Below are 25,887 nucleotides of genomic sequence, written 5' to 3'. Positions count from 1 at the left end.
ACGAAGTTAGCACAGGCAAGTCCTGGGTGAGCACAGGCAAGTCCTGGGTGTGAAAGCTTTAATTTATCTACCTCATTTATTCTTTATGTTTTGTAGCCATAGTGTATATTTCCCTATTTTAAGACCGCGTAAGTATTCCCAGGCCCTATCTAAAACCGAAGAGTTGATGTATTGGTGGGAAGAGCTGAACGTTCAAGATGATTTTTGTGATGCCTTTTTTTTAGCCTCCTATTGTATATGTGCTATTGAGCAAATGAAACATTGCTCTTGGTTTAAAAAGAAAGGAGAAAGAAAGAAGAAAACTCTTAACTTCTGGGAGAAAAAGTCTTTCCCCTCCCTCTATGTGGAAGGTCCTGACAGAAATGTGGATCCAAGACTCTTAGCCAAAGCGTTGTCTCCTCATTGTTGCACCTGACTTTAGGATCCCCCACACACACTTTTTTTTTTTTTTTTTTTTTTTTGCCAAGTTGTGCCTTTCCTTCTGGAATTGTAAGTGAACACAATACTAGTACCTGTTTACACTGTGAAGTGGATATTGTTACAGAAAACACACCAGTGGCTGACTGTTGAGCTAATAATGCCTTGTGAATGTATGATCTACGGAGAAACCCCTGTAGTTGTACCTGCTGATGCTGTCTGTCTGTTGGAAAATAAATTTTGAATTTTTTTTTCAAAAAAAAAAAAAAAAAGAAAGAAATTAGAGTACGCCAAAACTCAACAGAGTATCGCATGAGTATTTTAGGGAAACCAATGAAACAAGTTTGTTCTCTCAAGTCTAGGGATTTACATAAAATAGGCACACACAATTTAGCCAGATGTTTAGAAGTACTGTTGAAAAGAGAACAAAAATAAATGTATCCATTCTTATTCAACTTTCTGGTGGTAAAATATACCTTAGATTTTTTTTTTTAAAGTTGATGTTTTAGTTCCATATCTCCTTATACAATAGGTGTACACTTATTGATAGAGTGTTTAGTAAATTCAATCTGTGCAACTTGCCGTGCATAAACTTTATACAGTTGATACAATATAAATAATTCCTCCCAATGTATCTTTCTAATAAAATACATTAATATGTTTGCTTTTCATAAAGCACATTAGATGACTAAATTTAGTGGTGGGTTCACATGAAATAGAGCTGAGCTGTACTATGGATCAGCAACGGACTGCCGTCTTACCTCACATCAAGGGCCTCCAATATTTATCTTCTCGTTCAGTGTTCTTTTACCTACATTTCCTCTTCCCTTTTAGGAATGTGGACAGCAGGGGAGAGAGGCAATGATAGTGACCAGGATAAGAGACTGCTCATCCTGAGCAGTAGTTTTCCCAACTACTAGAGTGTTCACTCATTCTGATCATCATCATCATCTCATGGCCTGATCACCATTAAAGGGGAGCCACAGTCAGCATCGTTAAATCTGTAAGATTCATGGATGCATGTTAAATAGCTTAAATGTAAAGTCTCCTATAACTAATTTTAAAAAAATAACAGTGGATAACCATATTGTTTCTGGAGGTGGACCCAAATGACAAACAATCAAATGAAAAAGTGGGCAAAGGATGAAAACAGATGATTCACAGGAAATATTTCAATTCATAATAAATACAGAAAAGATGCTCAGTGTCACTGGTGGTCTGAAAAATGAAAACTAAAATATTAAAACAACAGTTTTTGATTCATCAGACTAGTATTTTTTTTTTTTTTTTTTTTTGGAAACAGAGTCTTGTTCTGGAGTACAATGGAGTGATCTTGGCTCATTGCAACCTCTGCCTCCCGGGTTCAAGTGATTCTCTTGCCTCAGCCTCCCTGGTTGCTGGGACTACAGGCACAAGCCACCATGCTTGACTAATTTTTCTATTTTTAGTAGAGATGGGGTTTCAACATGTTGACCAGGCTAGTCTTGAACTCCTGACATCAAGTGATCCCAAAGTGCTAGATTATAGGTGTAAGCCACCATGCCTGGCCTCAGACTAGCAAAAATTTTAAAACATAAATGATACCCAGTTTGGGTGAGGGCATGGAAAAATGGGCCTTCTCATACATTATTGGCACTATAGATCAAAATTTTTAAATGTTTATAGATTTTGATCCAACAATTTAAACTTTAGAGATCTATTCAACAGAAAAATATTGACCCATATGCATGAACTGCATGTATAATCTGTACATTGAAACATTTTTAGCAATTTTATAGCCTCAAAATTATAGAGAGAAACTAATTTTTGGAAGCCTATTATGTTTCTACAACAATATGAGAAAAAACAGCACATTGAACAGATTAAATAATTAAATTTGGGTTCTCAATTTAATCAATTAATTAATTAAGTAATTTTTGAGACAGAGTCTTGTTCTTGTAGCCCAGGCTAGAGTGCAATGTTGCAATCTCGGCTCCCTGCAACCTCTGCCTCCTAGGTTCAAGTGATTCTCCTGCCTCAGCCTCCCCATTCGCTGGAATTACAGGCACCTGCCACTCTACCTAGCTAATTTTTGTATTTTTCATAGAGATGGGGTTTCACCATGTTGGTCAGGCTGGTCTCAAACTCCTAACCTCAGGAGGCCCACCTCAGGCTCCTAAAGTGCTAGGATTAGAGGCATGAGCCACCATGCCCTACCGGTTCCTACTTATAATTGAAATATACAAAGGCCACAAACTGGGTGCAGTGTATATTGCTCAGGTGATAGGTGCAATAAAATCTCACAGATCACCTGCGAGGAAGTTAGTCACATAAACAAACACCGCCTGTTCCCAATAACCTATGGAACTACAAAAATTTAATTAATTAAATAAATAAATAGAGTGACTTGCAGAAAAATATAATTGAGATATATTAGGGAGTGTCATATGCAGGAATTTTATTAAAAATGTTATCGTAATTTTCATTTATTTTTTGAGACAGAGTCTCACTCTGTCACCCAGGCTGGAGTGCAGTAGCGAGCTCACAGCCTACTGCAGCCTTGACCTCCTGGGTTCATGTGATCCTCCCACCTCAGCCTCCTGAGTAGCTGGTACTATCGGTTTAGCTGGTATGTGCCACCATGCCTGCCAACTAAAATTTTTTTCTTTTTTTTGTAGAAACAAAGTCCCACTATGTTAACCAGGCTGGATTTTTGTTTTAAAATTTCATTTTAAAAAATTGTTGCCTATTAAGCATTCATTTGCTAACTTCCAGGTGGCAAAAATATGGTGTTTAAAATTATTTCTGGGACATCTGTAAATTTTCATGTAAGTTCTATAAATGTAGTTATATTTCTTTATTCCTCAGTTGTGACTAGTAAAAATATTTGCCAATGTTGTCAATCAAACTTTCATACTAGTGAGACAAAGACATGTCCTCTTCTTTCCGAGAAGGATAGGAAGGAATTAGTCAGAAACTAAGCTATTTATTTTTAAAAGTTATATTATACACTATACAGTGTCTGGATGCTCATTTCTATCCCAGGGATATTTGGATGAAAACATAGTCCCTGTCTTCACAGTAAAGGAACACAAATAATCACCTGCTTAAATGGTATCGACAGTGTCACTCCTCAGGTATAAAGAGAATCTCATCTCATCTTTTCTTTTTTCATGTCAAAACCTACTTGTTCCCTATTTGCACAAAATAGTCACAATGCCTAGTCTCTCCTGGGGCCTCCAATCCCATCAATCCTTAAACAGGCCAGGAACGAGAAAGAGCTCCTTCAGTCCTGAAATGCCAGTTCTATTTCTATACAATTGTCTCTTGGAGAGAGGGTTGGAGGACCTGCTCAGTTCCCAGGCAAGTACCCTATTGTTGCGGTCATTGTGTCTTTCTCCAACCCATGTATCATTGTTGAACACTGGCCACTCAGCCTGGCTTGGAGCCATATTCATCAACTGTAATGAAGACACAACTGTGGCTATGCCATCTGTTCTAGCAGGGCAGAGGTTTCCAGGGTAGAGGAAATTAGGGAACGTCTCCCCAGTGTGGCTCCTGGGTTGTAGCTGCACTTGGCCCTGTGGTAAACCATTAAATACCTGCTGCTAGGCTGCGGGTAGATGGTTCATTGAGGGAACATGCTCCTCCCCACTAAGTGTTAAGGAGAGCAGAGGGTGTTTCTTACTATAATGCCTAAGAACTGTGGTGGCTCCTCATATTCCATCTTTTCTTGATTCTTTCAATGGGCCACCTCCTGCAGGCACCAGTCCATCCTCTTTCTTTTTGACTCAGATCCTCACTGATTTCCTGTCATACGATGATTGGCATTTTCTCCCCTAGGGAACTACAGGAGGAGGTTACATATTTAGCAGGGAAAAGGAATAGGAAGTAGAGGCCTGCAGCTCAGCCATCATTTCTGGGCTGAACAACCCATCCCAGCCCACATGGGAGGAACTGCCTTTGGGTAGAGGCTGCTACTGAGGGTGTCACACAGCCTGTACAAGAGTGTAGGGTCTGAAGAATTGTGGTCTGAAAGCTTTGAAAAGTGTCAGAGACTTGAATTTATACTTGGTGCGCATTTTTCCTTTGTCAAGGGAACCACTCTTAGTTCAGTTAAAGACTGATTTTCTAGTTCAAGGACACTCTTAAACTGAGACCACAGGCACACTTAATTTTTACCAATTAAGCAAATTCAGGTTTTATTGCTATTCCTGCCACCCTTAAGCCTGAGGGGGAGGACAAAGAGGCCTACATGTGCTTGTGTGTATGTGTGTGTGTTTGCTGTGAGGCTACAATTAGGCACTGGGTCTGGTTATCTGGACTGGGAAGTAAAGAAAGAGCCTCCAGGCCTATCAGTAAAGACAAAGATCAGAGTGCATATTCTAATATGTCAGGCGGTCTCAGGGAGAAGTCCAGAAGGGATTTTAGATGGTTACCTGTGTGTCACTGACACAAAATTGAAACTAGTGCTGTGTATCTCAATTGCAGTATACCTTTGATAACCTCGGGCTTATACATTTTAGCTAATTTGTCAGACAATTTGATCACAAAAGGGAGAAGACCTCACAGTTGCCAGAGTTGGCAGAGAAAATATAGAATACCCAGGCATATTTGAATTGCAGGTAAACAAAAAATGCTTTTTAGTATGATTACATCTAAAATATCACATGGGTTATAGTTATAGCCTAAAAAACTATCCATTGCTTATCTGAAATTTAAATTTTCCTGGGTGTTCTGAATGTCTATCTAGCAAATCCAGTCTCATTAGATGGTAATATTTTATTTAAATTCAAGTCCCTCCGCAGAGGAATTTTCATGATATTGGAAATGCTGGAGTTGGACCCACTCAGCACTCACTTCCAACCGGTTTTTATCCTGACTTTCTTACTTTTAGTGTCTGGAAGGGTAAGCACTCAATTTTCTTGGACACCTTTTTGCAGGAGTAGCCAAGGGACTCAAAGACTGCCAATTAGTCTTAATAAGAAGTCTTCTAGGCAGGCCACCTTCTGAAATAAAAAGATAGCCCTTCTTGGGCTAGGCACAGTGGCTTACAGCTATAATCCCAGCATTTGGGGAGGCCAAGGTGGGCAGATCACCTGGGGTCAGGAATTTGAGACCTGCCTGGCCAACATGGTGAAACCCCTTCTCTACAAAAATCAAAATTAAAAAAATTAGCTGGGTATGATGGCGGGCACCTGTAATCCCAGCTACTCAGGAGGCTGATTGAGGCAGGAGAATCACTTGAACCCAGGAAGCGAAGGCTGCAGTGAGCCATGATGGTGTCACAGCACTCCAGCCTGGGAGACAGAGCAAGACTCTGTATCAAAAAATAAAATAAAAATAAATAAAAAATGAAAAAAAAATAGCCCTTCTCAGGAAAAAGCATTTTTGTTCTGTCTATTCTTTTCTTGCCTGTTATCCAAAAGCAATGAACCGAGATTGTGCCACTGCATCCAAGCCTGGGCAACAGAGTGAGACTCTGTTTCAAAAATAAATAAATAAATAGATAGATAAATAATCTAATAAAAACAAATGCAATGACTGTAAGTTCAGCATTCCTCATGCGATCACCAGGTGATAAGCATAAGGACAAAGGTCTACACATTGATGGAGAGATCCTGAGTTCCAGATGATCATCGAGTCACTCTACCTGCACTAAACTACCAATCTCCATACTTCTTATTGAACAGAAAATAACTCTTATCATTTATAGCTATTATATTTGAGTTTTTTATTAAGTTGTAGATGACTTATGCCTACTGATACCTTTCAAAATTCCCACCGATATAGAACTATTTAGTTTTATATAACTTAAAAAAAAATCAAGTTTTGGAAAGACAGAGTGGTCACAGGTAAAGTAATTCACTCTTATAAAGATGCTTTGGGAATGAGGAGAAAAGACAATAAAAGAAATTTTTTTGTCTATTAGGTCCAAGTCAAATAATTTTTATGATGTCCTGATCAGATCTGAAAAAAGACTTCATTTGTGCTTATATGGATAGAGGGATAAACACAGAAGTTTCTATGAGAAACTTGGTAAAATCATAAGAAAAGACCATCAGAAGCATTGCATGAGAAACTTTGTCAAAATGTGTACATCGACAGAGCTGCTTCTGGGCCAAGTGACGACAGGTTGTGGACGGAGTTAGAGAAGAGGCTAACCTCTTCAATAGGTTACCTCACAGGAGGTTCTTGGCACCTCTGTGAAATCATACACTTCTTGGCACTCAAAGTTGGTAGTTTGGGGAGTGGCCAGAGGCAGCCTCTGTAAGCATTGGCCTTCTCATTGGGGACAGAATGGGGATCTTGCTTCAAGCAACTAAAAAATATAAGAATCAGAATAAAAGAGCAGATGAACATGAGTGAGGCTGACAGACTGGCTTGTGAACATGCAGGAAATGTACCTTTGGAGGCTCCCAGTAATAATTGGGGGACATTTTTAAATGCTCTGAAATTTAGTTATTTCACAGGTGAAGGAACTTATCTATCGTGTTTGGTATTATAAATTCATGAGTATTTTGACATAGCCTTTTGGTGGGGCAATATTCCTGTTGACCTAGGATTTTCAGAGTTTAGCTATGCTCCTCAAACACTGAGATGTATGTGTACTGTGTGTTTACATTCTTTGAATAATTTTCCAAGTTGCATCATAAGCATTTGATGGAATGTCTCCTTTTCCTATTGCTTTGCTTCGGGTGTTGGTTGTTACACATCTGAGTTTTAAGAAAAGTCTCCTAATTGATATTATGCTTCTCTTCTTAACCTTCTCAAACCCAAATTGCCCTCTGCTGCCGGTATGTCAGTTCCATATGTAAAAACATTCAATTGTTTCTTTTTTGTCTATTAGGTCCAAGTCAAATAATTTTTATAACGTGTTGTTAGCTGTTTTACAAGCAGGTCTTCCAACATTTTCTAATGTGTACCTTTGTATTCCATTATGTAAACCAATCCCTAAATAGTCCCTGTCCTTTGTTCCACAGGTACATGCTCTACTTACTGAAGGAAATGGTTTTTCTCTTCACCTGTTTCACTTACCTCTACCACATCTTCAAGCACATTCCCAAAATGATTATCTTTATTAAGTTTCCTCTGGGACCCTTGAGGGGGAATTAGTTATTACTCAATGCTGTGCTCCCATAATAATATGTGTGCATCCCCATACTGAGCTCATCACTTAGTATTATAATTATTTGATTCCATGTCTCTTCCGTTACAGCTTGCGCTTCTTGAAGGCAGCTAATCTGATGTTGACCTGTCTTTAAGACCAAATTCTAGATAGTAGGTGTTTAATAACTTTAATTATGCATATTAATGACTCAGCTTTTGAAAACGAACTCCTCACCAACTTCTGTTATTTCTACAGGCCAAGTATTTCTCAACATGCTTGATTTCTCACCATCCCAACCACCACTACTGTAGATTAGAACATCACAGCTAGCTTCAGGATTATTTCACGGTCAGTATTTTTATTTTCCTTCCATTAGAAGTATTTTAAAAAGGGAAATTGTGTGAACAGATTTGTGGTTTCAGAAAAATCATCCTGGAAGCTATGTAGAAATTGGATGGTGGTGGCTGGTGAAGAATGGAGAAAGCAGACCAGTCCAATTTCCACAAAGCGGCCAGAGTCATTTTTCTAAAACCCACAGTTCTGCTCACATAACTTTCCTTTTTAAAACACTTCCTATGGAAAGTAATCAGCTAAGCATGTGCTTCAATGTATTTTTTCTGTCCCAGTTGTCGGCTGAGGTTGCTAAATTCACACAGAAAGGGAAAAATTAGTTTTACAACTGGAACCCAGTGTGGGGTTTTAGCTAACTGCCTTGTTTGGCATTTTCATTGAGTCAGTAGAGGTGATCCAGGTAGAGGTGACCCTACCTGGGTCAGCAGTAGAGGTGACCCACAACGCTCCCTTGCCTGCTGCCCCATCCCTGCGCAAGGTATCAGAGGAGGAAAACAGACTCCTTCATTATCAGGTACACTGAGGAAGATATCTATATACAAGTTCTTATTTTTTGAGCCAATGGCTAGGACCCATAATCATTTAGCAGTCAGTCTTGCTCAATGAGGGGCAGCCTCCTGAGCTAAACGGATCCAAATCAGGGCAGCTGGTAGAATACCTGGCCCCCACATCTGGCATGCCCTGGGAACAGCCTGCAAACCACTGGACTTTCCTCAGTTGAGGGACTCAAACTGCTGAGCTGATTTCACCTCCCATATTGTAACTGGAGGCTCTCCCAGGCCACTTTCCTCAGGAACCATCTATTTCAATGTAGGGAATCAAGCCTTTCAATGTATTCATCTCCAACATCCTTGGAGAGAAAATTGTCCTTTTTGGTGAGCTATCTGATAGTGAGCAATGGTCCGAAAACCCTACAGCAGATCTATATTACACAGGGAATTAAAGGTGCTCCACTGCTAACAGAACTGTGAGCCATTATTAGAGTTAGCATTATTTCAGCACTTTCTGTGTACCAAGTTAATTATCACAACTATTCCATGACTTTACTGCTATTATTATTTTTATTTTATGGCTGAAGAAACAAAAGGACACTATCCAGGTAGTGAGTAAGGGCTGGAATTAAAACGCAGGCAGACTTACCAAATGGGCTCTACAATCTTGCTTTTTTTTTTGAACCCGCCTCTGGGGTTTAAGTGATTCTTTTGCCTCAGCCTCTTGAGTAGCTGCAATTACAGGCACCCTCCACTACGGCTGGCTAACTTTTGTATTTTTAGTAGAGATGGGGGTCTCACCATGTTGGCCAAGCTGGTCTCAGACTCCTGGCCTCAGGTGATACACCCACCTTGGCCTCCCAAAGTGCTAGGATGACAGGCTGTACAATCTTTCTGCTGGCAACTGCTTGCCTAATATATTACTATGATCATGCAGTGAAGACTCACTGGATATGTAACAGAAGTCAGAAACTGCAAGAGAGGATTGACTGGCACAGATAGATAAGTGTCTCCCACTGACATTGTAATGGAGGAGGTAGAAGAGAACTTGAAATGTCTATTGTCCAATCTCAGTGGTAATTGAAAGATAATGGCATTAAAAATTGTATTGATTGGATCCAGGCTGACTTACAAAAGAAAACCAAGAAATAGAAATAAAGGACTCTGCAGAATCAAAAACACAAAAATAAATCCCTGAGAGGAATGAGGAAATAATGGAACGGGTATGGCTTTAACCAGAATTACTGATCTTAAATCCAACCTCAGAAATTATACTTGAGTGTGGAGTAAAAGAATATTGAATTGCAAATTATGAGATGAAAGATAAGACATAGACAATAGATACATGAGACTTAAGAAAAAAGGAAGGTTTGAGCAGAAAATTATTTTCTGCACTGAAAGACCATGTGAGACTTTTGCAATAAAAGGTTCAATAATGCTAGTCAATAATATTAAAAATCATATTTTTATAAATGTTTAGGGAAGTATTCCATCCAAACGAAACCTGTATTGTGATGAAAATTTTAAGACAGAAGAAAACAAATTAATTAAAAAGGCTAAGGGTTAATGAAATATTTATTTTATATATTTATTTATTAAATGTTTAATTTCTATAGGTTTTGGGGAAACAAGTGGTATTTAGTTACATGAGTAATTTCTTTAGTGATGATTTGTGAGAATTTGGTGCATCTATCACCCAAGCAATATGCACTGAACCCAATTTGTATGCAGTCTTTTATCTCACATCCCCTCTCCCACCCTTTCCCCTGAGTCCCAAAGTCCACTGTATCATTCTTATGCCTTTACATCCTCATAACTTAGCTCTCACTTATAAGTAAGAACATAAGATATTTAGTGTTCCATTCCTGAGTTACTTCACTTAGAATAATAGTTTCCAGTCCCATTCAGGTTGCTGCAAATGCCATTAATTCATTCCTTTTTATGGCTGAGTAGTATTCCATCATATATGTATACTACAATTTCTTTAACGTCTGGAAAAAATTGGTACTTTGTAGAAGATATAATGTATAGTTATGAACGTAATCTTGAAATAGAAACATATAATGAAAGAAAAATTAGCAAAAATCTGCTTCTAACATTTTTAACATAAGTCAGTGTGATGTAAGAGGAATATATGTGCAAAATTCTCTTAAGGGAAGTGAAGACCTGGTTATTTAATTTTATAATATCAATAAGTAAATGAGAATTCAAATGAATTACTAAGCCAATCTTCTGAATGTACTGTTTCCTCTGCTTGGAATACTCCTGCTAAGTGTATCCACACGGTCCATCCTCTTACACGTCAATCTGCTTATATTTCTTTTCATCAGAAGTATCTTTCTGGCTCCCCCATTTAAAATTACATTTCTCATCACCCTTAGTGATTTATTTACTGTCCCCCACCATGACACACATAATAGAATGTAAATTCCCTGAAGGCAAGACTACTGGTTTTCTTCTCTGTTCTATCCCCAATCCTTAGAAGAGTACCTAACACACATTAGACTCTTTATAAACATGAATGAACAATATATAAAGTGCTCTTATAAATCAATAAGAACTAACAACCTCCCCAGCCCCACAAAATGAACACCACCATGAAAGGGCATTCAGTAAATATGGTTATCTTAATGAATTACTCCAAAATGTAGGCTAAGACAATGAAAGACATTTTTATAGGACCATGGCAAAGATTTTAAAGATTGGTAACATTCTGTGTTAACAAGATATGGAGAATGTAAAATATAAATTTGTAAGGTTTATTTTTTATGGGCTACCAATGTTCTTTTGATCTAGAAAAATCTACTTGTAGAAATTTTTCCTATGAAAATATTTGTACAGTTCTGTAAATATAGAGTTTTTTGAAAGTTTGTCATATATTTATTAAGGTAAAAAATAAGCTATACTTATCTCCTTTTGTTTATGGGGATAAAACATAGGCAATAATATATAGCTCAAGATAAAAATTTTTTCTGGTACATAGAAAGATAAACCTTGCTTCTGGTTTTTTCTGGAAGGTGAAGTTGCATGATAATTTGTTTCCCATTTTTAAGTAATTTTGTTATGTTTGAAATCTGACAATATTTAACATTCTATAATCAGTAGGAAAATATAAAAGATATAATTATACTATTTAAAAGAATTTATGAAGTAGTTTTCTCAGCTCTGAAGTCTTCTCCACAGAGGGTCTATTAGTCTTTCTCTTATTTTTAAAATCCTCCTGAGTTCTATGTGTTGGTATTTCTTTCAGGTTGTTTCATTTTATGTTCATAAGTGGGATTACTCTGCAGACTTTCTTTTTTCTTGTACTGTGCTGGTCCAGTTTGTGTTAATACAGCTACATTTGTCTCATAAAATCAGCTCCTAACCAATCATGCCCCATGCTGGGCTCGACGTATGATCCAATGGCTTGAAATCCTTTTATGAAAAGCGTCATCTTTTTTCACACCTCTGTGACTTTGTTCATGATCTTTTCTCTGCCTGGCAGGCCCTTTTCTGTCTTCTTTCCTTTGTAAGTTTCAAATTATCTTTTTAGAGACAGGCTAAATGTCCTCTCTTCTATGAAGTCTTCTCTCCCTTCCCCCAGGAGGTTTCTTTTTCCCTCTGATCCTCATTATATAAATAATGTTATCACCAATAGCATTCATCATATTGTAGTGTAAATATTTTCCTGCATGTTTGTTTCTCTGGTCTAAATGGAGAGTCTCTCTCATTCATATTTGTGTGTTTAGCCCCGGAGTGCAATGTCTGGCTCACGATAGCTTCTCAATCTCAATAGATATCACTTGAATAATACAAAGATCCCCAGGACCACCTGAGAGTTTATGAGTTAAAAATAAAAGTTCACTATTTCCTTGCTCATCCTGTGAATGATTATTTAATTTTCCAGATTGATAAGGTCAGTGGTTACTGCATTATAATAGAGTGGGATGGGGTTTAATGTCATCTCTCCTCAGCCCTCTTGTGCCAAGAGGCTTAAAGAGGTTTTCCTCTTCCTCCTGGGACATGTTAAAATGTCCTTCACCTTTCACTTCTTCCTTGTTCCGTTCACTCTTGCTGTTCCTGGCTGTTCATTCCTCTAGTTGCCCTCTTCTGTAGGCAAGGACACTTTATGATTCTTGGTTCCCAGACTCAATCTCATCGTGCATGTCTCCACTTGTTCCTCAAAACCAAACTCTACTCATATTCAACCAAGAAGCAATACATATATAAGCCACAATTGTATTATGAAAATTGCCATAATTAATACGGGGTCCGAGAAAGAACCTAGTTTTTCCTATTGAATGTTTTTGTTTCTTAATGCCTTCACTGATTTTTACTGATTGTCTTGTTTTTTTGCATTTCTGTATGATTTGTCTCATTCTTGGCTTCAACCATCCCACATTTTAACCTGAAAAGTAAGATTGCTAGCCTGAACCTGAACTGAAATGTAAATATATCTGGGATCTTCAGAAGTACCTTTGTTGTTTATGTGTCTACTAAATAAGAATGAAAAGTCGTTTTGTTACTCATCTAAGGAAAATTTCCTGTAGAGGGAAACATAATGTAGGATTGAATATTTTTATGCATACAAACCTAGAGATTAACCTGTAATCTTCTGGAGAGAAAAATCTTTGTCAGGAGAAAATGTTTTTATAGGATCTATGTGAGACACAAGGCAACATAAAAGCTGCTTTGTACCTGGGATACCACACAGCGCGGTGTGGGCAGCAGGGGCCTCTGGAAAGGAAGCACCACTTTGGCACCTCCTGTGTTTGTTGCATTGAGAGTGCCAGGAGCCAGCACCCTTGGCATAAACATTACCTCCAAACATCTTTATATTTATTTCTTTGCTAAAAGATGATGCTTAGTACAGCTATTATGGAAAACAGTATGAAGAATCCTCAAAAAATTAAAAATAGAAGTACCATATGATCTCGCAATACCACTTCTGGGTTTATATCCAAGGGAAATAAAATCACTCTTTGAAGAAATATCCACACTCTCATGTTCGTTCCAACATTATTCACAATAGCCAAGGTATGGAAATAAGCTATCCTTTTTATATGCATATATGAACAGACATACATTATATATATATCCTATTATATATATATTATTATATATCATATATAATATGATTATATTATACACATAATATATATATATATACACACATTCATTCAAATGTCAGTGGCAACAAATAGATTTTAAAATGTGGTTTGTGTGTGTATATATATTCTTTTGTGTATTCATATATACACATGTGTGTATGTATATATATGCATACACAAAATATTATTCACTCTTACAAAAGAAGGAAATTCTGCCATTTTCAACAACATAGATGAACATGGAGGACATTATGCCAAGTGAAATAAGCTAGAAAGCATGAAAGTCATGTTGCATGCAGAAAGACATACTGCATGATCTCGCTTACATGTTGAATCTGAAAAACAAGCTGAACTCAGAAACAAGGAGTATGGTGGTTACCAGAGGCTGCATGTTGGAGGAAAAGGAAAGATTTTGGTGAAAGGGCGCAAACCCTCAGTTATAAGATGAATAAGTACTGGAGGCCTAGTGTACAGCATGATGATCATAGTTAACAATCATGTCTTGTATACTTAAAATTTGCTGCAAGAGTAAATCGCAAATGTTCTCACCACACATACACAAAAATGTGAACTATGTAAGGTGATAGATATATTAATCAGCTTGGTTGCAGTAATTATTTCACAATGTATCCATATATCACAACATCATATTGTGCACCATAAATATATGCAATTTTTATTTGTCAGTCATACCTCAGTAAAGCTGGAAACTGATGCCTATTTATTGTAAAAATAATACAACACACAAAAAAGCATGATAAGAAAATAGCGGTCCCTCACAAGTTCACGACACAGATGTGGTAAATACTTATGTCATTATTTTAATTTTATGTGTAGTTTTTGTCTTTCTGTTGAATATTACAGAACCACTTTTTTAAGATTTACTCCAAGCCTTATGCTCTCTTTACACTTTTTCTTAGTGCCTCCCAACCTCCACCCTGGGTAGCATGACTCTATCTTGTCCCTCAATTGCTCTCAGTTCTCTCATTCTTCTATCAAAAAATACATAATTTAGTTAACCTACTTGTATATGTCTTCCTTTTATAGATTGGAAGCACTTTTGATACAAGTACAGAGACCAGTGTCTGGTTCATATTAAAATTTTATTGAATTAGTTGAATACATGAATAAATAATTATTTAAACCACAAGATAAACATCTCTTTGTAAGTACCGTATTAATAGCTTGCTGATATTCTGTCATATGAATGTAACATAAGTAATTTATTATTCCCTATTGCTGGAATACTGTTATTATATAAAATTATAAATACCATTGGCAGGATATATTTTTTTCTGAAAGTTTATATCTCACTACATTTTTCTGATTGTACAGTACACGAGGAATTACTGGATTAAAAGGCATAAATATTATCCATGACAGAATTGTTTTCCAAAAAGTCTGTATAGATTTACATCTCCAGCAACGCATGAGCTTCAGTTTTGCCTCATTCTGGCCAACACTGAGTTTTATATATTTAAATGGGTATGCAAGATGTCTTTCTTTACATAGTTGCATGTTAATTTAATTAAAATTTAACATATGTAATACTTTTATATATTATTTAATCACATATACATATATGGTAAGAAAAACTTATCTCACTTAAAATTTCATCTGAGACTGCATTTTTTAGCCACCAAATCTTACAAAGTAATTTATTTTTAACAAATCGTATCAAGTTTGAAGGTGGCATCATTGAGCACAATTAAATCATAGATGTGCATGTGTATTAGTCTGTTCTCATGCTGCTAGTAAAGACATACCTGGGATTGAGTAATTCATAAAGGAAAAATATTTAATTGACTCACAGTTTTACATGGCTAGGGGCCTCACAATCATGGCAGAAGGAAAGGAAGAGCAACGTCACATCTTGTATAATGTTAGGCAAAAGAGCTTGTGCAAGGGAATTTCCATTAATGAAACCATCAGATCTGGTGAGACTTATTCACTACCATGAGAACATTATGGTAGAAACTACCCCCACAATTTAGTTATCTCCACCTGGCCCCGTCCTTGACACGTGGGGATTATTACAAATCAAGGTGAGATTTGGGTGGGTGCACAGTGAAACCATATCAACTTGTGTGTGTGTATGTGTGTTTGTTAGTATAAATCATACTATAAAGAGTATTATTGAGTTCCTGATATGTGCAAATATGTACATTAATACTAATAAACTGGATAAAGAGCAAAATACAATTGAGTTATATATTGTTATCCAATGTACATGTCACCTGTTTCTTTCCTGCTTCTCCCTAGGCTGTGCAGCAAACTACACAGTACAATTGCCCTTACTTCTATCTCTATTATATATTTACCTGTGTTTGGTCATTCTGTTTATTTTTCAGGTCTGATTTGGTAAGTTATTATGATTTGATGGCTCTTTAGAGTTTCTGAAGCATATTTTCTCCCTGCTGTTTAGGGAATACTCATTTTTTCTTCCTGCTTGATTACCATGGTGGAAATCTTGTATTTGGAAAAGTAATGGTTTAAATTTAATTTTGTTTTAGTTAGCAAAAGTGAAACAATTTCACCATAACATTGAGCATTAGTCTTTTTCTTAAAAGTTGTGGATTGTCATTAACTGACACATATTTTGCTGCCAAGATCTTGCAAGTACTGTGTTTGTTGTCTGATGCCAAACATCCTCTTTAAATGCTAATGAACAAAGTATGGCATGCATTCTGTTCTTGATAGATTATGCCTATACCTTCTGTGGTCAACAGAAGGGGAATTCCCGGCCCATATGATTTCCATTCTGGCACACTCATCTCCTTAGTACTTACAAGTCAGTTAGCATTTAGATGTATTACTCAATCTTATTCTTTGATTGAACAGAACAGCCACAGCTTAGCTGCTTCCACTAAACCTGAAGAAACAATTATGTGAGGCAATTTTCCCTTACATTCTCCCCACTTGACCCAAGTGAATACAGGAAACATTCAATTGTACATTTACACTTACTTGTGCTAAACCTAAGTAATCGAGCTACAGAAAGCCTTGATCACACTGACTCGTTTGGCCTTTCCTCCACAGGCATTTTGAAGTCATCAAAGAGTTTCTAGATAATGGGGAAATCTGATCTGGGGAAAGATTTGGCAGAAAGGAGGATAGTGAAAAGCATGATGCAAAAGCAATTAGTAGGCTTTTGCAGTAATCCTGATCTCTACTAAAATAGTATGATATTGATACATGAACTAGGAAAAGGCTTGGGGAAGTTGTAATGTGGCAACAGAGTGGCCCACAGGCTTCAGGGCTAGCCTATTCTGAGTTTGAGTCAAGGCTTCACCCCATATAGCTGTGTTGATATTATGTTTAAACCTCTTTAAATCCCTGTTTTATCAGGTTTATCACCTGTCAAATGGGTGTAATGATAGGACTTAAGATTCAAAAATTGTATAAAGATTGTATGAGATAATGAGCTAAAACTTAGAACATAATGCCTAGCTAGCACATGGTATGTGTTCAAAATCTGTATTTGTTTTCTGTTGCCGGATAACAAATTACCGCTAATTTAGCAGCTAACCAAAAACACACTTAAAAAAAATTCTTACTGTGTTTTTACATCAGAAGTACAGGCCCAGCTGCACAAGACTTCTGTTCAAGCTGTCAGCCAGACTGCATTCCTTCCTGGAGCTCAGGGTCCTCCTCCAGCCTCAGCCGGTTGTTGGCAGATTTCAGTTCCTCGCACTGCAAAACTGAAGCCCCTATTTTTTTATGTCTGTCAATGGGGGGCACTCAGCCACTAGGAACAACCCACAGTTCTTTGAAAAGTCGCCCTTTCACAGGTCCTCTCTCGTCACAGCAGCTTACTTCCTTAGGGACGGCAGAGGGTCTCTCTGTTTGATCTGGAAAGAGAGAGTCATATATAATGTGAGGCAATCAAGGGAGTGATTCTCTTATCACCTTTGGCACATCCAATGGATTAGAAACAAGCTCTAGGGCTTGTAATTCCACATGCAGGAGGAATGGATTATACAGAGGCCACTGGGTTCATTTTAGAGTTCTTCGTATCTCAATATATGTGTTAGCTCTTGTGTTACTCAAATATTGTTTTTGTTACAAGACATAGAGCTTCAGCTTGAACTAAGTTAGGCAAAGTAACATTTAAAAAGGGAGGATTCAGTGGAAGTGTTCTGGGATTGCTCACTGAATTCAAGAATGGGCTGCAGGTATAAGGGTAGCATTACTGACTTTGGGAACCATGAACGAGGAGCCACAGTATCTCGGGAGACATGATGTTTTGACGTAACAGGAGATTCAGTTTCCTCATGGGCTGGCTTTGTCAGTTGGATTTACCCTCTTAAGCTTCTCCCTGAAACCTGGGAATATCCTGCTTAAGGGTTCATAACCTTGAACCTTCTCTGTGAGGATAGAGATTTCCCCTCAGAACCTCTAAAAGAGACACGTTTCAAAAGGACTACTATTGGCTTGTAGTCCTTTTGGCCCATAGGCTTCAGGGCTAGCCTATTCTGAGTTTGAGTTAAGGCTTCACCCCATATAGCTGTGTTCTATACTCAAAGACCAATAACTGTTGGCTATATGGTCACCCAATATAGCTGTGTTCTATACTCAAAGACAAATGTGGGGCTTCTATACTCAAAGACGAATAACACTGGCCAGGTAGATGGGGTATCATGATTGACTTAGCCAAGGGGCATATCCTTCCTTGTGTTTGGAGAGAAATATATCAATTCCCAGAAAGTGGTGGGGCTAGAAACAAAGCTAGGCAGATGAAAGCTTGATATAATGATTTTACCCCAATAAAATATCATGAATATTTTAAATCATGAAGTTGTATTAAGCACTCATATAACTACTTCCTAAATTCAATGAATATATAACATTTTGCCATGTTTGCTTTGCCACATATATGTCAATCCATTTTGTTTTTGATACATTTCAAATATATTGCAGATATCAGGATACATCACCCTAAACACTTCAGTATGGCTATCATTAATTAGAATCTGGTAAGTTCAATTTGAGGTTAAAGTTCAAAGCATAAGTAGACTATTAGATAAACCTAAAAGTATAAGCTTTACCAGTTAATTATTTCTAATTAACTTGATTACCATTTTCCTAATTCTAGGTGACAAAAGATAATGACTATCTTTGGCATTTTATGAAGATGGAGAATTTGGTGGTACATGCCTGTAGTTCCAGAAGCTCAGGAGGATGAGGCAGGAGAATTGCTTGAGACTAGAAGGCAGAGGTTGCAGCAAGCTGAGAGTGAGCCACAGCCTAGGTGACAGAGCAAGACCCTGTCTCAAAAACACAAAGCAAAACAAAACAAAAAAAAGAAATGGAGAATTTGTTTGAATACAGCTAATATGTTCAAATAATGTTAGGAACAAAGGGATGAACAACACAGTAAACCCTCACTATTCATTGAAGTTATAGTACTATTCATTGATTTGTCCAAGTTAGAACCCTTAGCGTCATATATGTCTCCCTCACCCCTATCATCCAATTGGTTGATGGCCAGCTAACTTCTCTCTATACACATCCTCCTCCTTCCCCACTCTCTTCCTCTTTTCCAACTCTGTTGCTTTTAAATTCTCACCTTGCTCTAACAATAACTTCAAAAAATTTCTCCCTGATTTGGATAACTCCTTTCAATAATAAACTAATTTTTAAAATGCCACTGGAATTATCCCTCTAAATAGAGATCTGGTTTTGTGATTCCTAAAACTCGATACTTGTAGAGGAGAATCCAACATGTGGACATGGTGGACAAGGTTTACTCAAGACTGGGTATTTTGTAAGTGTTCGTGCCAATATCCTAAATAACTGTAGAGAATATTTGTGCCATCCACATTTTGACCAGATGGATTGGATGCTTCAAATATCTGTTGATCTATATTATTTCAAGTTAACAAATGCCCTAAATTGGCCCTGAGGTGTTCTGGCTCAGGCTGATGTCACCACATACCTTTGAGTGTTGTTATGGAATGATGCTCATATGAGCAAAGAATAAGCATTTATTGTGTTAAGTCACTTCAGTGGGATTTGTTTGTTACAGCATCTAACATACTATAAATGGTACATGGTGCTAGAGGGCAATATGACTCTTCTGCCTGCAATATTTTTATGGAATGTGCCCAAGACTCACATTAGGACCAAAGGTATTTCATAGGGGTTCTATACTATTTGATCCAGAACAGTAAAAAGGCCAATTGATCCATAAATAATAATAGGGAATTTATCCCTATTGGAATCATATCCCCTTCCACATATAGATAGTAAATAAGCCACTATAAAATACTATACAAAAGAAGGAATACTTCTTTTGTTTTATTAAGCTTAATTCTGTACTTACACACTAGAATGCCCTAATTGAGAAAGGGTCTATTAAATTGTCACTATTTAATCGTTTACATTTTATTTAGCTACAAGTAAATGCACTGAGTTTTAACCAAGTAACAGGCCTGCCTCAAAATTTTAAAAGACAAATTCTGAATTTTGCATCAAATGGAAACTTGAATTAGCATAGGTTTAATGAAACATTATTTTTGGTTTTGATGAGCCAAATATTTTTACTTTTCAATGTTTTTGGCTTTCATGAGCATTGCATTTATAAACTCATTTTTAAACCAAGTTAAAATCCATTACATGTTGAAGATAATTTATAATATATCCTTGCAATTTCTAAAGTATTTTAGTAGAATTTTGTTAATTTGTAATATCATTTAGGTGTGGAAAATAAACTATTTTTATGTAGTAGAAAATTTTTATAGGTCTCTAAACAATCTGTTATTATAAAAGCTTTCCCAAGATTCTAATTATCTATCTTTCCTAATATACTATATAATCAAGTTTAATTTTCATAAATTTCAGCCAAAAAATATAGCACTTCATTGGCAAAATTGAAATGCATTGTAAGTTCACAAATGAGAGAAAGAACTTATAAAATACATGCATAATTGTAAAAAATCAATTGATATAGATTTCTCTGACAATCAAAGGTGTAGTATGAATACTTTATTGTCTAAACCTGAAGATGTTGCAACCACTGTATCCAAGTATGCACCACGTTGTCATGGAAACAGCATGGGTTTCAAGTTGGAAAGACCCTGGCCTTGCAACCATAGAATTTGTGAACTTGGGCAAGATATTTACCCCTCTAAACCTGTCTCTTTATTAAAAACTGTGACCATCATAACTACTGGATAAGGCTACTAAGAACATTCAAATTTCCACTGTATCTAAAATGCCTCACACATTTTTTAGCTTATAGAACAAAAAGTATTAATTTCCTGTCTTTGGTTTCCTCTAAAGAAATTAAAGGCAGAAGATATTTATCTTGTAAAGGCACTAATGACTGATCATGTACCCAGGCAAAATAAATGTACGTTTAGAATGTGGTGTATATGGAAGTCAAACACAAACTGTAGAATGTAGATTATCCCCAACAAGTGTGAAGATAGAGAAGCGAGAATGACAGAAGCATGATTTCCAGACCTACATCTCTACCAGTTCTATTTGTGCCTGTGAGAAAATGAGTGCATTTCACAGGCTCTCAGCTTTTTAAACTATAGAATGATAAAATGAAGGTGTTGAGAATGAGGATCCTCTTCTAGCACTAAAAGTTTTATTTTCATTTTTTCTTTTTGTTAGAAGAAAGTTCTGGAAGATCTGGGTACTGGAAAAGTTTGAATTTTTCTTAGAGAATGATAGCCTTGTATTTTTCTTTTTATGCTTTCTCTTTCAATAGGCTTTTTACTCCAATATGAACTAAATCATAAACGATGCTCCATCTCACCTCACAAATTTCCTTCTCTGTTTGCTCTTCAGGCTCTTTAATTGAATTTCTGATATTTCAAATTCTCTAAAGCATTGCTTTTCAAAATACTTCTATAATGATCACTGCAAAGCTACATTTTCAAGACAGTGGTATGCATTCTGTATGTTTCTTCAATCCATTACTCTCTATAGAGTTGTTCCCTACAGTTGGCTTGTTAACATGAACAAAGTGTAAACTTTAAGACACAAACCCCTTTATAGGACTCTATATGTATATTGGAAGAAGCAGAGTATTGGATGGTAATAAGTGCATTTACAAGCATTATTTCTATAGTGAAAAAAAGGTTAATTTGAAAGTCATTTCTCCATTCAAGAAGAACAATTTTCTCTAGTCTTCTGACTATTTATAGAAAGACCTTTACATGTGCAAACTAATTAATAAATGGGATCAATTTCAAGGTATTTTTTCTGGTTCATCACCACTTAATCATTCAATTTAAAAAACATTTTAAAGGCCAAGTCTAAAATAGATTTGCACCCACGCCCCCAGTGTGAATTTTTCATTCTTTACAACATGCAGTAGGTACTGTATAATGACCTTTTCTCTGTTTGGAACAGGGATTAGAATAATACATTTGACCCTTTAAAGTCACCTGGGAGAGATGTTAGTCTCCATGTTCAATAAACTGAAATATGTCTCAAGTGTCCCAAGGTTAAGGCCATGACTTTAAACTATTTAACACAGAGTATCATACTGATTCACTTAGACTCTGAGACTTTTAAAAAAATTATTCAACTGAATTATATATACTTTATCAGAACAATTTCTTTTCTTCATACAATTAAAGCAAATACTTTACATTGCAAATAAGGCAAGTTAACCTAGATGCATTGTGCATTATAATAAAATTTATAGCTGCATAAATAGCAGTGTAAACTTACAGAAAGACTAGTAATTATAGTGCCATTGATGGTCTTTGTTGCTTTAATTCTGAGGCAGCCAGAATGATTAAACTGAATCTTAATCGACTTCTCCATTAAAAATGCTGGCAGAGGAGCTCCTTTAACCTTTCCCATTGATTGAACACAACAATCACCATTCAATTATAATGCAAAAGGACATTTGTTATAATGTAGAAAAGATGCATGAGCCATTTCCTTTTACTCAAGACAATCAATGAGATGACTCCTACTTCTGCAAAGGTGAGAATGCTCTACCTGGGAGTCTGATAAAGCCAAAACTAAACAGAAACCTCCTCATCATGCAGAGGAGCAGGACCATACAGAAGAAACAAATCTGGAAGAGATTCATTAAAAAGAAATGTATTTTCTATTACTATTTACTCTAGCCACATTTATTCTTGATATGTTGTTTTTCTTCCTATGATTTCAAAGTATGTACATTACCATGATCAAAAGTTTAATGGTGAATTAATGAGGATGGTTACTTGGCCTTTTATATGTGTTCTCAATGCATGCTTAATCAGACAAATTAAGGCAATAGAGGTAACTGAAGTAACTGAATTTTAGACCAGGAAGTTGTCTTCAAGATTAACTGATTTACCTAAGGTCAGACAGCTAATTGTAACTAACCCTGACTAGGATCTGGGTCCATTAATTCCCCATTCAACATGTGTTGCATTTGTCACCTCTGAAGTGTATTTCATTTTTAGTTATGTTTCTTACCTGATTCTATGCTTGCTTGTATGGAATGCTCAGGTTCGGTACTTACATCATAAAATCTACAACAAAAAAACAAGTTATACAAGTATAGCTGTGTTGCTCTGCATACATAGTGTTGGTAGGTTAAATATGGCCATGGATTCTTTGTTATCCCTCCTATTGAGAGGTAGAGTACAATACTCCTCCCCGGAATTTAGACTAACTTACTGCTATAGTATTGTGGCAGCCCAGATCTCACTAACTCAGGCCTCCATTACAACTGTCCCAGCACTGATTGAGTAGCTAGGTTAAACATTAAAAGCTGATTGAGTCAGTGCCCTATACAATGGCTGGAATATAACAAAGAGCCCACTGAGAGTTTTGTCTAGGCTTTTCCTGGACCTTGAAGCATGACAAGATAATGAAAGAATTCTCAACAGGACCCTTTTAGGATTAAACAAGTCTTACTGGGGGTCTGAAGAAACTTCCCAGGCCTTCACAAACAAGCTTATTAGAGTGTAAAAAAACTCCCCAAACCTCTATGATTTATCAGGAGACAAGATAAAAGCAATCGCCCCAGCACCTAGACCCATTTAGATTAAATAAACTTACTGAGGCTTCAGCAGAAGGTCTTCAGGAGTCAGACCTTAGTTATAGATTAAAAGAAGTTACTCACCACTGTCTTTAGAGGAATGCACACTGACACGTAGACATATAGCTTAGAAGATATTATATAAGCTCTGGAAAACTTTGTAATTTTGAGTTGGTCTGGGAATGATTTCCAGATCTTCTCCCTGTAACTAAGTACAGAAATAAAACGTCCTCCCCAGTTCTTCTGCATCTCATTATTGGGCCAGAAGAAATAGCAGCCCAATCCTCAGTTTGGTCTGGGAACAGTATGAATATTTGCCCCCCACAAACCTCATGCTGAAATATGATCCCTGGTGTTAGAGGTGTGGCCTAATGGAAGGTGTTGCCATCATAGGGTAGGATCCCTCAGGAATGGCTTGGTGCTGGTCCTCAGAGAAATAAGTGAGTTCTTGCTCTATTAGCTTTAATAACAGCTGGTTGTTTAAAAGAGCCTGGCACCTCCCTCATCTCTGTCTTGCTGCATCTTCCACCAGGTGATTTCTGCACAGGTTTAATAGCCACCCCACTTCTTCTGTCATGAGTATATGTAGTCTGAAGCCCATGCTGGTACCTTGCTGTAGAACTGTGAGCCAAATTAATTTCCTTTTCTTATAAATTATCTAGCCTGGGGTATTCCTTTATAGCAACACTAAATGGACTAAGACACTTGAGCAGTAAAATCTGGTGGAAGTGACATATTTGGGATTTCAGATGCTGTCATATTGAGCCTTGCAATTTTTGCCCATGATTCTTGGAATGCTTGATTTTTGGAAGGCTAACTTTTTAGATCACCCTGGTATATGGAAGCTGTCTACATGGGACAGCTGTGAGGAAAGTGAGAAACCCACACATCTCTACTGTTCAGCTCTCCCAGGCCAGGAAACAGAAAGGTAAATAAAGAAGGCATCTTGGACATGCCAGGCCAGCAGGCATGATGTGGAGAACCACCAAGGAAAGCAACTGGCATCCAGAATGAAGGCCCAAGACATATAATCTAGCCAAACCATGACAACTGACCAGTTGTCCTTTCACATCCCCTCAGCTTAACAAAATTTCAGACAGCTTTCTACCTGACTGTAGAGCCACTGGTTCCTTTCTTAGAGCATTTACTTTAGATTGCTTGCAATTGTAGATTACCTGGCCTATTGAGATGTAAATCTCCCAGCTTCTTGCCAGTTTCATAACCCAGGAATGCCTTTTCTCAAGGACTTGCAGAAGCCATTTTTAAAAATTGAATCATTAAGAAAGATAGCTCCCATCTCCTACTTTCTATCACAGGGCAGGAGTCTGACTTAGCAAATACAGACAGCCTAATCACATTGACCAACTCCCCCTCCAATGTCCTCCAATACTTTTGCACTAACTTATCCAAGCACTTAAACTCTCTGGCCTTTTTGTTTCCATGGAATTGAATTTAACCTCTCTCCCCTATTGCAATAATCTTGAACAAAGTCTTCCTTGCCATTTTAACTCTGTGTGATGTGATTTTTTTCTTTGACACCTCCAACCCAGCTATATGTCTCTCTCCATCTGAGACTCTACTCATCTAGGAGTAGGAATAAATCACTCCTGTGGTGCCTGCCCAGTTCCTGACTCACAATAATCATTAGCATAATAAGACAGGTGTGGTTTTATGCCACTAAGTTTTGGTATAGTTTGTTACGCAGCAGTAGATAACTGGAAACTCTCTCTTTCTCAGTCTCTCTCTCTCTCTCTCTCTTTCGTTTTCTCTCTTTCTCTCTCTCTGTCTCTATATATACATAAATATATACATTTATATACATGTGTACATATACACACAGGAAGTCTTCATTCAATGTCATTGATTTTAATGTTATTGACAGATTCTTGGAAACAGCAACTTTAAGCAAAATGATATATATCAGGTACTTGAATAATATTTTCATCGATGTCATTTTGTTATAACACTGATGAGAAGAAAACTGGTTTTAATCAACATAAACATCATTTTGCTTCAAGTCACAGTTTCTAAGAACCTACTGACAATGTTGTGAGAATTTATATAGATTTATCTCATATCTATATAATGTATTGATATGCTCTATATTAATACATCATGTAGATGTAGTTCATAAGCATACATTTCTAAATGCATTCAGTGGGGGGCTAGAAGTATAAAGTTCATGTTACTAATTTACTTTGGAGCATGCACTGGAGGCTCCATGCATTTGGTTATTTAGGAGAACATGTACATCTTCACCTTAACTACATTGAATATATGTCAAATCACTAAAACTAAAACCTTATTAGATGCATAATTATTTTGTATGCACCTAAGCAACTGTTTACATGTAGCCAGCCCCAAATTCCCAGAACCTTCTTTCAAAAGTGAGCTTGAATATACTATTAGAAATAAGAATTTTTAATAAGATTTAGGGGCACA

General features: G+C 36.9%; 1 long non-coding RNA gene across 1 annotated transcript; it reads right to left on the bottom strand.

The window, feature by feature from the left end:
- Nucleotides 1–18,599: 18,599 nt before the first annotated feature.
- LOC144579242 (uncharacterized) lies at nt 18,600–24,750 on the bottom strand. Its single transcript, XR_013526398.1, has 3 exons — nt 23,530–24,750; nt 22,878–22,933; nt 18,600–18,709 (listed from the first exon to the last, which is right to left on the bottom strand). It is a non-coding gene; the product is annotated as an uncharacterized LOC144579242 (long non-coding RNA).
- Between the last annotated feature and the right edge of the window lie 1,137 nt (nt 24,751–25,887).

Source organism: Callithrix jacchus, chromosome 1 (assembly GCF_049354715.1).
Source record: "Callithrix jacchus isolate 240 chromosome 1, calJac240_pri, whole genome shotgun sequence".
NCBI classification, from domain to species: Eukaryota; Metazoa; Chordata; class Mammalia; order Primates; family Cebidae; genus Callithrix; species Callithrix jacchus.
The sequence above is the reverse complement of the archived record's forward strand: the minus strand, read 5'-3'. Positions and strand labels throughout refer to the sequence as shown.